The 15412-nt window shown below is 42.2% G+C and overlaps 1 long non-coding RNA gene across 2 annotated transcripts; it reads right to left on the bottom strand.

Moving 5' to 3' along the window:
* Positions 1 to 2456: 2456 nt before the first annotated feature.
* On the bottom strand, positions 2457 to 11614 carry LOC125483370. Of its 2 annotated transcripts, XR_007262329.1 has the most exons (3): positions 10450 to 11614; positions 7689 to 9814; positions 2457 to 5858 (listed from the first exon to the last, which is right to left on the bottom strand). It is a non-coding gene; the product is annotated as an uncharacterized LOC125483370 (long non-coding RNA). The 2 variants fall into 2 exon arrangements; XR_007262328.1 differs by lacking the exon at positions 10450 to 11614 and having other exon boundaries at positions 7689 to 10436.
* Between the last annotated feature and the right edge of the window lie 3798 nt (positions 11615 to 15412).

Raw genomic sequence — 15412 nt, 5'->3', positions numbered from 1 at the left:
CTTAACTGCCCTCTGGGCTACTAGGGATAGGCAATAAATGCTGTCCTTGCTAGCGATGCCCTCATAATGAATTAAAATAAGCACAGAAAATGGCCCTTTGGCCCATCATGTCCATACCTGTTGAAAACAGTTCTTGATTAATCCAGTTCTGAGGAAGGGTCATCGGACCTAAAACTTTGTTTTTTCCTTCAGATGCTGCCAGACCTGCTGAGCTTTTCCAGCAACTTTGTTTTTGTTCCTGCTTTACAGCATCTGCAGTTCTTTCAGTTCTCATTTTCATGCGTTGCCCCCAGTCCCAGGAGTGGAACTTGAATGTGAAACGACGTGACTCAGTGCAGTGTGCTACATATGGAGCAGATAGTGGAAGACAACACAAACAGGTACAGAAAAAAAACTAACTATTTACTCAAACTCAAATCGCCCTGAATTCACAATTTTTAAAAACAAATTCCTACTTCTACAATGCTTACCCAAATACGTGAATAATTTTTGTCACTTCCTCTATGGTAGCTTTAATATGTAAAGTGATTTATGGTAACTTTTTAAAAAAATCTTTCAGCTTCTTCCTGAGCTTCAATGTTCTCATTATAATCTCAATTAGACTTCCTGTTAAAAACCAACTTGAGAATACTCTGTCACTATTTAGCTTCTCAGAACTCTTCAGAATTTAGAAAAACTCGAAGGATCGACTGCAACTTCTGTTCCAAATCAAACATTAATCCTCTCTTCAGGACTGTGAATAACCTTCCTCTGACAATCTTCTATCGCCTCACAGAATGAGCTATTCGTGGTTGGGAGTATATCTCCTACCCAATATTCAAACAACAGCCACATTGTTGTTTCCACCTGTTCTTGCCCTATAATAGAATTCTTTATATCTCAAACCAATTTTCTGCTCTTGTCCAGTCTTTTCACACAACTGCAATTCTTGTGATATTCTCTATCACTAACAGTTTTGCATTTCCCAGTCCCAACTGTCTATGTATCACAATGGATGCCTTCCGTCTATAACTTTGTCCCCACCAGGAAATTCTGACAACTGTTTCCTTGGGTGAAAATGCAATTAGTTCTCACCTACGTGAAAGTGTTGTCACATTGGAAAATTTCTCCATTTATGCAGTATCCTCCATTATTTCTGATCCCTGCAGCATTGATGGTACTAGCAAACCAGCTTCCTTTGCTTTATCTTTCAACATTCCCTATTTCACTGTTCCCTTTGTGGCAACCTGGTCCACTCTTTGTCACCCTTAAAAGCCCCCTTTCCTGCACTATCTTTGTAAAGTAACAAACAGTTCAATCATGTATAGATTTGCTCATGGTCAAATGCAGTCCTGAAGCTTTCAGCATGTTATGTCTCATCACCTGCTCCATTTACTCTCCCATTACTCAAACCCTCCTCCAAAGCCATAACAGTTATTGGACAGATCAGTCCTTATGACACAGCATTCATCCATGTTGACTGTTCCACCCTGCCTTCCTGTCTGCATTTTTTTCCTCCAAATGATTACTTATGTATTCAAACAATTTGATGCTCCTTTGATTTTCTCCCCATTTAGGAAAACTGAAGGTAACTTATTATTATTGGAGCGAATTAATTTCAGGTAAATCAAGAAGATTCCAGGAGTGTGTTATCAAGTTACTGTGCTTATGCTAGAATCTTGCAAAGCCTAGATTACAGCAAAACAAATTCTTTTAGAGGCAGCACTATAAAATAAGCGAGTCTATCATCTTTCCTCCGATACATTCGTTTCACATCACTGCTTATGATTTTCCTTCCAAATCGTTATAACTCAGATGAAGACATATGTTTACCAAGAGCTCAACCTGAGAATGTCAAGCATTTCCTGCACTGCCACAACCTAAATACTTTGTGCACACCTCCCTCTCTGTCAAGACAAACACCAGCTATGTCCCTTTCTCTTCATTCCCATGACCTCTGTTGTTGTGACTAATTTACAAGTTACTTAACTTCTGAAACCTCAGACAAAGTAAATCAAGTCTAGAGACACTTTTTCTACTTGTGGTTGCCTTGGCCATTCACTTGGCATAATCTTGACCCTAAGATGAATCCTAACACTCACTTTATTTCATAGTTTCTATAACTCCCACATCATTGAAAAATAACATCTATGATGAAATTGTAAAAATATCATTATTCACAAAAGTAACTGGTAACTTATGTCATGAATGACTTTCCATCATGACAGTCATTTACTATGAGTTTTGACCATTTCCCAAAGATGCGTTTCTGTTTTCGTTCATGTAGATATTTTGCAAGTGAACATCTCTATAGGCCACTCCATCAGCTGTTTGAGCTTATTTGGATGCGTATTTTTAGACAAATGGATTAAATAATAAATTTTAGTATTCAACATGATTGGAGAAGCAGCCACAGGAATGATAATTCCTTTAACTTTAAGATGGAAACTAAGTAGTATTACACAAGTCAGGAAACATTTAAAATCAACCTAAATGAGACGGATCAATTTATTAGTATCCATTTTTTAACCACCATAAGGAGCTGATCTACAGTGCTTCAATACTCGACAGCCTTGTACACCTGAATGTCATGAAATGACTTAGTCTCTTATAACTGCAGATGTCTTATAGCTACTCTTTCCCATAGATCTTCCTTGTTATTTGTAACTACATGCACACTATGGCTAACATGTATTTATTGAAAGAATTAGAACAAGGAAACATTTGTTCTACAATAAACAGTGATTAAGCTTGTATTCTAAAAACCAGCTATTGCAAATACATCCTACAATGAAAATGAGTGTCTCCACTTGAAATAATTAATGTCTTCTTTGAAGACAGATAACAGAAAAATGTTAGAATAAAGCATGTGAACTATTAAAATAGTAATAGATGTGATATCCAACCTATAAATCAAAGTATTAGTGAAAATCTGTAGAAGAGACATTTAACAAATCATTAAGCTGGTGTTGATAGTGAATAACTTCTCATTCTATTCTTCTGTATTATGCTGCCATCTGCCTGCAAAAAAGTGAACATTTTAAAACAAATCAGATGCTGAGTATTTTAAAGAAATGGCCCATTCAATGTGCAATTCAAGAACAACCTACATTTATATAGCATTTTAGAATACTAAACATCCCAAGGTGTTTCACAGAAACCTAGTCAGCTAGAAATAAACATGATCCACTTTTGGACTACTCTGTATGGTTCTAGTCACCCTACCATAAACTGGACAGGGTTTAGAAAAGATTTACCATTTTGTTGCTAGGATTGGAGGGTTTGAGTGAGAAGGATTGGCTGGGACTTTTTTCCTCTTAAGTGTAAAAGGTTGAAGGGGGACCTTATAGAGGTTTATAAAAATCATGAGGGACATGGATAAGGTGACTAGGGGGCATATTTTAAAGGTGAGAGAAAGATTTAAAAGGGAACAGAGGAGCAACTTTTTCAGAGTGTGGTTTGTATGTGAAATGAACTGCTAAAGGACATGTTGATGAGGTAAAAGTTACAGCATTTAAGAAATATTTGGATAGGTAATGAATGGTCAAGGTTAAGAGGGATATGGGCCAAATGCAGGCAAGTGGGACTAGTTTAGTTTGGGAAACCTTGTCAGCATGAGCTTGTTGGAACAAAGGGATTCTTTCTTTCCTGTATGACTCTATGATCTAATGAAGGTGGTATGAGGACAATAGACCTAAAGCTGGATCTTATTGTGCACTGTTGAGTTTTGAGAGTTTCTCTCTGCCAGGTTTAATAGGTTTTCTTGCACTTTCATTAACTACCTATTCCATTCTTATGGCACTCCACTCATCCACTGCTAGCTGGATTTTACCACTCACCTTGGTTGAAAGATCACTATTGCTGGGATATCCCAGAATAGGCCAGCATCCCTGGCAGTGGTGCCATCTACTTCATCAAGCACGGAAGTGTGGAGTTGCCTTTCACTAATGTAGCGGTACATAGTCACAAACTAATACTTCCCACAGCACAACTGTGGTGGTTGGAGCCAGGTGGATCTTATTGATTATGAGATGCTTGTTTGGAGTGGTTAACGTGAGCCCTAGGAGGCAGATATAAAACAGGGGATTCAAAGAATCTCCTGACTTCAGAGACTGACTCAAAGTTGGCTGGCTACAGCCAGTGTACTGTGCACATGTAAATAAAGGGTGACTTGGTGACGGGACACCAGCTAGTGTGCAGTTACTGCACAATCCTACTCCAATTACTGTTTAAGCACAAGGCCACATGACTCACTAGTCTGTAGCCACATCCCATTTTACAAGCCTCTCAAAATTACTGCTACTCTTTTTTTCCCCTCAGTGGCCAGTGTAGCCCATCATCTTATCAGTGTTCACACTGGACACATCTCCTAGAGTGGTGAGTCTGTGGAAATCATTACCACAGAAAATGGTTGAGGCTGAAACATTGTTTTCAAGAAGCAGGTAGATATAACTCTTGGGGCTAAATGGAACAAAAGGATATTGGGCAGGGGGTGGGTAGATAGGATTAGGATATGAAACTCTGATCACCCAAGATCATAATGAATGGTGAAGCAGGCTCAAGAGGCTGAAAGGCCTACTCCTGCTCCTACCTTCAATGTTTCTGTTTAAAAACAAAACCCTGTAAAACAGATGTAAAAAACATTAACCTTTCTTTACAAAGCTGAAAGGCAAAACAAATCAAACTAATGCCCCTCTTAGCATACAAGTGAACTGCTAGAATGTTAAGCAACAAGTATTTTGCAGTAGGTCAGTCAAATGATCAATCACTGCAGCCAGGTCACATCTATAGCACCCAGGTATCAATTCAGTCCTGTCTGGTTTGCAATGCCTAATGCAGCTGTGCTTTGTCATGTACAAGGTCATGCTCTTTCTGCTTCCTCCTCCTCGGAAGAATCTACCCAATCTTCCAGCTCATCAGCATCTGCCATATCCCCCTTCACCTGTTCCAGTTGTGCACAGCACAGCATGCTAAGAATATGCAGAACATTGATGGGAGCATCCTGAAATGCCCCACACTTGTTTAGGGATCAGAACACTTGTCAGCAGGCCTATTATCTGCTCCACCCATAATTCTGGTTGAAGAATGGGGACCACTGAATCTACACTCAGCCTCAGTCATAGGTCATCGTTGCAGAGGGAGGCCCTTGTCCCCCAGTAACCAGCCTTGTAAAGCATCCAAGCCTTCATGTGTAGAAGGAACACTAGAATTCAAGGACGTAGAAGATGTGCAGCTACAAAGGTACAAGACACAAACCCAAGTTGTGGAAACTCTGATCACAAACCTGTCACCCATTGGTAATGGAATCTTTTCCATTGATAATTCTACTGCACTACAACATGGCCTTCTCAATGCAATGACTGTACAGTGTTTGGTGCCATGTTCCTGGGAGAAACCAGCCACATTGCTGAAAGTTCTGCTCAGGCCACAGCACCAACCTCATTATGGGCAAAAATGTCTTTGGTTACAGCATTGATATATTTGCGGATAGACAACTAAGAGGTCCCATAGATCCTGCCATGTAGAAGTTCAATGCAGCCGACATTCTGATGGTCACCAGAACAGAATGATGGCCTACTCTTTCAGGTTACAGGTCCTGCTCCAGCTGTTGGTTTCAATCAGTGTTCTGGGACAGCCTCAGTCTGTGGCTCAATCGGAGGAAATTGTATCAAAGACAAAAAGCTCTGGCTCTCCTCTGCTGCTGATGCATTCTGGAGAGCCTGTTAGCTGCAATCTCAAGATGGTCAAGGCTGTTGGGCTTCTGTTGCAAGTTAGTGCTGGTCTAGGACTTGCTGACTTCTCAGTTCCTCCATCTCCCCCATCTTTTTATGGCAATAATTCCTGCTGTGATGGGTCTATCATTCACACTCACCATGAACCTGTTGGGAACATAAGAAACAGAACAGGTTATTAGCAAGGAATACATTAAGTAGTCACGTGCCTTATAAGCAACAGCTTAACATGCTCCGACATAGGAGACATTTGACGTTATAATAAAAGGAGGGCCATGGAATGATTCATTTTGACACTTCAACACAAGACCTTAGTTCAATGAATACACTGCCATATAGTGAAAAGATACTAGGACAGTAATATTGCATGAGCATTGAACTCTTCTCCCAGACTCCACATCTCTCAAAAGGGATCACTGCATAGAGACTTCCATTGTACTGACAGTTCAAGAGAGGGAATTTGTTTTGTCTCCCATGCACTCCACAATATTTTGCATTAGCAGTCTGTGTGTGGCCACAGGTGCCTTTTATAACATTGCCTGTGATTACTTCTGTCTTCCAGTGATGTCTATCTGCAGTCAGAGAGAGCTATTTGTTAGAAGATGGTGAACAATGACTGTGGCGAATATGTGCAACTCATTTGTAATCATCATGCTTACAAAAGGCACAGAGATCATTCAAAGTGATGTGAAGCTGAACTTGGAAGATCGTGCATGTGTAAATGCCCATTCTGAAGTGGAGTCCATTTTTAAAACTGCGCAGATAGTGGAAGGCAAGGCAGACTGGTCACATTGGACAGTGAAGACTGGGCCTCACTTTGGTTCTTGCACCCTGTCCTTCACAGCTTAATCAGTTACACTGCCCACTCTGAGTGTGGCCATGGCTATTTCATTTACCAAATGTCTACTTTCAGTTTCAATCAAGATGGAAGGTGACAGCAAACACTCCTCAGGCAGTAGTTCCCAGCTTCTTGGTCTATGTCTAACAAGCCCGCAAAACTTCAAGATCCCCTTCCTGATGGCACGTTCCACAAAGCTATTTGACTTTGTCCATCTTTCCCCTTCTAGTCACTGATGAGGTGACCATACACAGCTTTTCTCCCCCATCCACCTCTCCAAAGCAGGAAAGCTCCTGACCAGGATGAATCCTGCATGATCCATTCTATAGTATGTACAAATATATCTGCCACTTTTACAATTGTCATTCCCATCCTTTCAACATACAAGTCCCCTTTGTTGCCTCCAACCCATTTTTCCCTCAGTTTTCTGGACATACCCAATAGACCGACAGTGACTCATTCACTTCAGTAACCAAACGGAACATCCCCAATTATCCTAACCTGTGACTGATGCCTGCTTGCTTAAGTCACAATCTTTGGAGTGGCCACTATGGGACCTCAAGATGACCATGACCTATTCTCCAGATTGCAGAATCACAGATGCCCTGACTGAGAATACCCCAAATAGATGCCTGATCATAGCCAATCGCCTGGACTGACTTGAGGCTGCCCTTGACATTGATAAATCAAATCAAATGTACCAAGATACAGTAGAAGTACTGTTCCAAGTGCTATCTAGACAAATCATATCTTACAGAAATACATCAGGGTGATAGAAGAGAATGCAGAATATATAGTGTTACAGCTACAGAAAAAGGTGTAGAGAATGATCAACTTTATTACATGAGAGATCCCTTCATAAGGCTGATAAGGGAAGAAGCTGTTTTTAAATTTGTCAGTAAGTGTTTTCAAACATTTGCATCTTCTGCCTAATGGAAGAGGGTGAAAGTGAGTATAACCGGGGTGGAGGGGTTTTTGAATATGTTGACTGCTTTCCCGAGGCAGCAGGAAATGTAGCTAGCGTCAATTAAAGAAAGGCTGGTTTTGATACAGCAGTTGCCATACCAAACTGATGCACCCATATAGGATGATTTCTATGACGCATCTATAAAAATTGGTAAGAATCACCATGGACATACCAAATTTCTTTAGCTTTGAGGATGTAGAGACATTGGTGTGCTTTCTTGACTGTGGTGTCAACAGGGATGGACGATGACAGATTGGTGACATTTGCTCCTAGGAACTTGAACGCGCAACCATCTTGACCTCAGCACCATTGATACAGACGGGGGCATGACCTCAACTCTGCTTCTTGATCAGATGACCAGCTCTTTGGTTTTGCTGACATGAAGGGAAAGACAGAAACCGAAAGAACTGTGGCTGCTGGAAATCAGACAAATAGAAATTGCTGGATAAGCTCAGCAGCTTTTGCAGCATCTGTGGACAGAAATCAAAATTAATGTTTTGGGTCAAGTGACCTTCGGTCAGAACAGATGGTAGTTAACAAAATTGGCGGCACAGTAGCTCAGAGGTTAGCACTGCTGCCTCACAGCGCCAGTAACCCGGGTTCAATTCCGGCCTCGGGCAACCGTCTGTGTCGACTTCGCACATTCTCCCACACGTTTGAGTGGGTTTCCTCTGGGTGGTCCGGTTTCCTACCACAGTCCAAAGATGTGCAGGCTAGGTGGATTGGCTATGCTAAATTGCCCATAGTGTTCAGGGATGTGTAGATTAGGTGGGTAACAGGGGGTTGGGTCTGGGTAGGATGCTGTGAGGGTTGGGGTGGACTTGTTGGGCCAAAGGGCCTATTACCACACTGTAGGGATTCCATGATGATATAGCTGGAAGGGTGAACAGCTATTAAATGAGGACTGTTAGTGTCCAACAATGGCTTGTGTGTAATAGTAAATGGACATAACAAGGTCTGGTGTGCACAAGTTGGAGTAGGGAAATGGGAGAGCTCAAGCTGTAAAGTTGCTGAACTTGAGTCTGGAAAGCTGCAGGGTGCCCAAATGGAAAGTGAGGTGCTCTTCTACCAGCGTACACTGAGCTTTGCTGGAGTACTGCAGCAAGTCTGAGACTGAAATGTTGGTCAAGGAACAGTGGTGTGTTAAACTGGCAGGCAACTGGAAGCTCAGTCTTTTGTGACCAGAATGCAACAGGACTGGAAGGAATGCTCCACATACCCCACAGGGACAGACATAACTGGAGCCCATGCACGTAACCGTGGCCATCCCTCTGACCTGAAGAAAATGAGTTACGAGAAAAGTTATTCAGTGAGAGATTGTTTTTCCATTATGCCACTCTCCTACTGTTGACACCTACTACAATGTCATCAGCAAAACTGGAACTGGAATGAGAACAAATTTTGCCACATTATACACTCACGGCTTTGTGGCTCAGTGGTTAACACTGCTACCTCAGCACCAGGGACCCAGGTTCGACTCTAGCCTCAAGTGACTGTCTGTGGGGAAAATATATAACCTTTACATCTGCATGTATTTCCTCCAGTTGCTCTGCTTTCCTTCCACTGTCCAAAAGATGTGCCATGAGAAATGCAGGGGTGAGGGTGAGTGAGTCTGAGTGGGATGCTCTTTTGAGGGTCACTGTGGACTTGATGGGCCGAACGTAGGGGTTCTTTGATTCTGAGTATAGGAGGGGGTTGTGTATGCAACGTTGCAGGCACGAGTTTTAAAGGATTATCGTGGAGGTGGTGTTGTTGCTGATCCTTACTGACTGCAGTCTGTGGGTCAGGAAGTCAAGGATCCAGTTGCAGACAAGACAGCAGGGTCCTAAGTCCTAGTTTGGAGATAGGTTTGGTTGAAATTGTGTTGAAGGTACTCATCTATAAATAGAACTATGATGTAGGCATCCTTGCTGTTATCCAGAAATTCCAGGGATGAGTGTAGGGCCAGGGAGATGGCATCTGCTGTGGACCTATGACAATGGTAAGCAAACTGTAGTGAATCAAGACAATCTGGGAGGCTGGAGTTGATGTGTGCCATTACTAAACTTTCATAATGATAGGCGTCAGAGCCACCAGGCACATTGTCGAAAAGAAATCAGGCACCAGGCAGAAAATTGTCTTCTTGAAGCAGGTAGGAACCCCATGGTTACAGATGTTTGAATACTCCCACTAGCTTGTCTGTGCAGGATCTGAGTGCACAGCTGGACTCCATCTAGGCAAATTGCTTTCCATGGGTTCATTCTCAAGAAGGCCAATCTGATGTCTGTAGCAGTGATTGGGGGTACAGATGCACCAAGGCTGTTGAGACAAGTGACAATTTCACTGATCTTCTGCTCAAAACAAACATACAATGCATCAAACTCATTGCACAGGAATGCATTCTTGTGATTCTACTTGACTTCACATTGTAGCCTGCTATATCCTGTTAAGCCTTGCCACAGTCAACACGTGTTCTTTTTAGTCTAGTTTAATTTGTCTCTTTGCATTCCTGATGGCTGTAAAGGTGATACCTAAAATTTCCTGAATATTTCTGGGTCACCCAATTTGAGCGCCTCAAATCTGGACTTCAGTAGGGAATGGATCTCCCGATTTACCCATGGTTTCCAACTGGGGAAACACCCAGATTACTGCCAGTGCCCATTTAATAATGGATACCTCCACGGACTTCATTAAGGACTACTCCCCTAAGACTTTTACTGCACAGTGGTTGCAACATAAGCTGCTGGAACATTGTTGAGTGTGAGTTGATGTAGCACACTGCCATACAGTAACGTCTGCTCCTTTGGCTGAGGGCTGCTGACCAGCAAGAGAAGCTGACTGGTTTTCTAACTGTGCTAATAGCAAGGCAAAGCATGACAGGGTTGCTATGCACATTCACATATGTGGAAGTAAGCAAACCCTAAGACAGCAAGCAAGCAGACTGGAGACGTTACCTGGTCCAATCTGAGCTGGGAGCCTGTCCAGGAGATATGAAGAATCTTGTGGCAGCCTTTTAATGTCAGTTATCAGTTCTTCCTAAATGCAGGTCTTCCCATCCTTAGCATGCTGCACCAAATTGGAAAGGTACCATGAAAACTTTGGTATTTGCTCATTGAGTTTGCAATGTCTATGGAGGAGGGTGCATGTAGCCAGTGCCCATGAATTGTGCCCTGTGATGCTGTTTTGTGGTGACAAACAAGGATATTGTTAAAGCCAGTAACAAGCTGAAGCTGTCAGGTACCCAGTTTGACTTCCAGGTCAAGGATTTTTGCCATTTTGTTGTTTGCTCGCTGCACATGGTAGCTTAGAAAGCTGCATATTAAAATGAAGTCAGATCTGTAGTAAATAAAAAGGGAGGTAGTCACTAAGCAATAATGCCCCTTAAAAGGCAACTCACTGGTGCCTAGTGAGAATCTCACCTTAGTTCTAGTATCAAGTTAAAAGATGCAGGAGATTGTTGCTAACGGCGAGGTAAGCCTTAAACTTTAACATTATCCTACCAAATTTCTGTATCTATAGTATTGACGATATCTCCCCCCACCTCAAGCCTCCTTTTACTAAAACCCTTAACGTTTTTGTTAAGCTGCTGGCATGACTACTCCATTGCTGTCTAAGCAATGCACCACCTTCCATATGCTTTATCCTATCGAGAACAATTGCTTATCTCCTAAACCCCAATATGATCAGTTCAGTTCACCCATTACCTCTGTTCATTGGCATATTAGCTCCTCAACCACTGCCATCTAGTTCTCCCCCCATGATCTTTCTCCTCCCTTTCTCTGTAATCTTCTCTAGTCTAGAATAATCCTACAACAACTGTTCTTCTAATGCTGGACTTTTGTGCATCCCTCACTTCCTTTTCCCTACCACTGGTGACTCATATGTAGGTTGCTAGGCCCTATTTCAGGAGAACAATCCATAAACTTCCAACTCTCAAGGCAGAATCTTATATGGGGTTTTAACAATGTGAGCTATGGTGAGAAATCTGGGGTCAGAGCAAAAATGCTCTTAGACTCGGAGGCATACAGCACGGAAACAGATCTTTCAGTCCAACTTGTCTATGCTGAACATTTGTTCAATAGAACCCCTACAGTGGGAAACAGGCCCTTCGGCCCAACAAGTCCACACCGATCCTTGAAGCATCCCACCCAGACCCAGACCCATCCCCCTATAAACCACTTAAATCTGCACATCCCTGAACATTACAGGCAATTTATCATGGCCAATCCACCTAGCCTGCACACCTTTTGGACTGTGGGAGGAAACCCGAGTACCCAGAGGATACCCATGCAAACACAGGGACACTATGCAAACTCCACACAGTCAACCAAGGCTGGAATCGAACCCAGGTCTCTGGCCCAGAGAGGCAGCAGCGCTAACCCCTGCACAACCATGCTGCCCAAGGCCTACCTGTCTGCACACACACACACACACACACGTTATATGCACATCCACCACTTCCTCAGGGAATTGCAAACCACCCTCTGTGTAGAGAATTTGCTCATCTCTTTAAAATCTTTCTCCTCTCACCTTAAAATTTGCCCCTAGTCTTGAAAACTCCCATCCTCAGGAAAAGACAACTACCACTAACTCAATCTATACCTCTCATTTTATAAACTTCTTTATGGTCGCCTCTCAACCTCCTATGCTACAGTAAAAGATTCCAGCCCATCAAGCTCTTTATAACTCAAACCTTCCATACCCAGCAACATCCTCGTTAATCTCTTCTGAACCCTCTCCATCTTAATAATACCCTTCCTATAACTGGGTGACTATAACTGAACAATATCCCAGAAGAGATGCATTGAATAATCTGTTTCAGGCTGAGACAGTGACCAAGGAGGTGGATTGGGTTGGCACATCAGGAGTAAGCCCACCTTCTTAGTTAGGTACAGGAGGAACTAGACCTTTTGAACCTGCTGCACCATTCACTAACATCATGGTGATGTGAATGCAATCTCAGCTCCACTTTTCTGTTTACACCCCATAGCTTATGGCTATCAAAAATCTAATCAATCCTTGAAAAATACTTAATGACCTAGTCTTCACTAACTGCTGGGGAAAGAGAATTCCACATTCCAAGTGACCTCAGAAAAATTGTCTTACTCTTTGCCTTTTTTAAGGCAACCACTTATTTCTGATGAAGGGTCTAGGCCCGAAACGTCAGCCTCTCTGCTCCTATGATGCTGCTTGGCCTGCTGTGTTCATCCAGCCCTGCACCTTGTTGTCTCGGATTCTCCAGCATCTGCAGTTCCTACTATCTCCGATTCGATTTTAACCACTTATGTCCCCTAGTCTGACATTGCCCACAGGAGGCAACATCCTCTGAATACCCACCCTATTCAGTTCTCTCAACATCTTGTATTTCATTAAGATCACTTCTCGTTCTACTAAACTTCAATTTCTATAGATTGAACATGTTCAATCTTTTTTCATAAAGTAAGCCCTTTATAACAGGAATGAGCCAACTGATCTTTCTCTGAAAAAATTCTAATATTGTTATCTTTTATCAAATAGAGATCAAAACTGTATATAGTATTCCAAGTGGTTTCATGAATATCTGCTGCAGCAAAAACTTCAACTTATTTTCAAATCCCCTTGCAATAAATAACTGTCTTCATAATCACATGCTGTAGCTGCATATAAAATGATTCATGTACCAGAATACCCAGATCCCTCTATCACTAATTTACAAATTGCTCAATTTGAATAGTACGTTCTTTTCTATTTTTCCTGCCAAAAACATTCACATTTGCACACATTACACTCCACTAATTTTTAGTAGACATTTAACCAGTCTATATAGCTTTGCATTCTCTATACATCCTCTTGACAATTTACTTCCCTACCTATCTTTAGTCTTATCAGAATCATTGATAAAGAGGTGGCAATGGCCTAATGGTATTATTGCCAGACTGTTAATCCACAGACCCAGAATATGTTCTGGGGACCAGCATTCAAATTCCACCTTGGCAGATGGTGGAATTTGAATTTAATAAAAATCTGGAATTAAGAGTCGAATGATAACCATGAAACCAATGTCAATTGTCAGGAAAAACCCCACCTCGATCACGAATGTCCTTTTGGAGAAGGAAACTGCCAACCTTACTGGTCAGGCCTACATGTGACTCCAGATCCAAAGCAACTCAACTGCCTTCTGGGCACTGTCCACCCCTAATTTCCCTCATCCTGTGAAAGAATTAAATGATAAATAGTTGAAGTCCCAGAACCGGTCTGTTTGGCATTGAACTAGTTACAGGTTGCCAACCCGAAAAAATACAAACACCCATTAAGCAATCCCTTACTGTGCCAATTGATTCCCTTTAGGTCACATGGTCTTATGTTGTGCAGCAACCTTTGTGGCACTGACGTGTTTGCAGCTGACAGTCATCAGTACTTTGAGATACCAGTTTGGGATATCTCAGCCTACGGGGTGTTGGCACATCTATGGTCCAAGGCACCTTCTTCCTAATCACTAAGTAAGGCCCTTCAACTCCCTGTAGAGTGCAATACTATATTTATATCTGCACACGGGTGGTTATTAAATATAGTTCTCCAGAATACCATCTTGGGCCTCTCTCCTTGCATGCTCATTTGACACTGGTGCCCTCTGACTGATATTAGAGCCATGTGCAATTACACATCATGGACCTCATCGCACCAAGTCTGTTCCAAATTTTTCTTGGTCTCTGTTATTCTAACAATTTACTTCTACTTAATCACAATCCATGTAATCATTAACAATACTAACATCAGTATTACATTAATCACTTATTACCACTATCAGCATCTACCATCTAAAGTCCGAATCTCCCAAATTGAGACAATCTGGAAATTCTGACTACATGTCGCAACCTGGTTCTCTAGTGTTCAACATTAGAGTGGAGGTGTTGTGGTGTGTCTGGAATAGCTGTACCACTCCATACAGCGTCTGATGTAATAGATAGATGGTTATCCCATATTCTGTGATAATCATGCAGTCTTACATCCAGGCTAGAGTAAGATCAGTACCTTCCTGTTCGACCTAAACGCCCGTTCAGGTGTTCTGGCAGTGCAAGTTCCCAGTTGATCCGTTTCTCTGAAGACTGTGGCTTGACTTCCTATCCTTTTCGCCCTGGCTTTAACATAGACGGCGTTTTTGCCTTGTGCTGCAAATTACACCATTTCTGCTGTCTGGTCTAATGGCTTTACTCTAGTTGTTTTAAACTCAAAGTGAGAAAATATCTCTTGCCCACAGTTGGGTTCTAAAAGTAGGATCTGTTTTTCACCTCCCTAGGTCAACAATTCAGCCGATACCATTATTCAATGATGTTGCCCTGTGACTGAGTGGAGCGGATTTCCAATATGCCTTCTAAATCCATCAGTGGCTTCACTGTCTATCCAACTTTGGATGAGAATGGAGCAGAGAACTATCCGCCTCCCCCTCTCTCCCTATTTACTTCAGAACCCCCTTCCCCTCCCCCATTTCTGAAGAATGGTCTAAGCCCAAAACGTCAGCTTTCCCTGCTCGGCCTGCTGTGTTCACCCAGCTCTACACCTGGTTATCTCAGATTCTCCAGCATCTGCAGTTCCTACTATCTCTGAAAATGTGTTATAACTCATGTCTGGCATGACAAAATGTAATTGCGTCCTCCCAAATTGCTATGCCACCACACCGATCATTATACTCTTGCTCTGTAGCTCATGATCTGTAGCTCATGATCTGTAGATAGCCCTTGTGCAGTTTGTTGGATTTTATCCTGTATCAACTTTGGAATGACCATTTTTATACACTAAAATCTTCCTCCATTAGTTTTTTGGACACGGTACATTTTTGACACTTTGTATGCTGTATATTTTCAATGACTCGTCTCTAACCTTCGCGCATAGTATGTAAATTGTCCAACTTTTTTTTTAATGGGGGGGGGGGGGGGGGGG

This window comes from Rhincodon typus, chromosome 6 (genome assembly GCF_021869965.1).
Source record: "Rhincodon typus isolate 14 chromosome 6, sRhiTyp1.1, whole genome shotgun sequence".
Lineage (NCBI taxonomy): Eukaryota > Metazoa > Chordata > Chondrichthyes > Orectolobiformes > Rhincodontidae > Rhincodon > Rhincodon typus.
The sequence above is the reverse complement of the archived record's forward strand: the minus strand, read 5'-3'. Positions and strand labels throughout refer to the sequence as shown.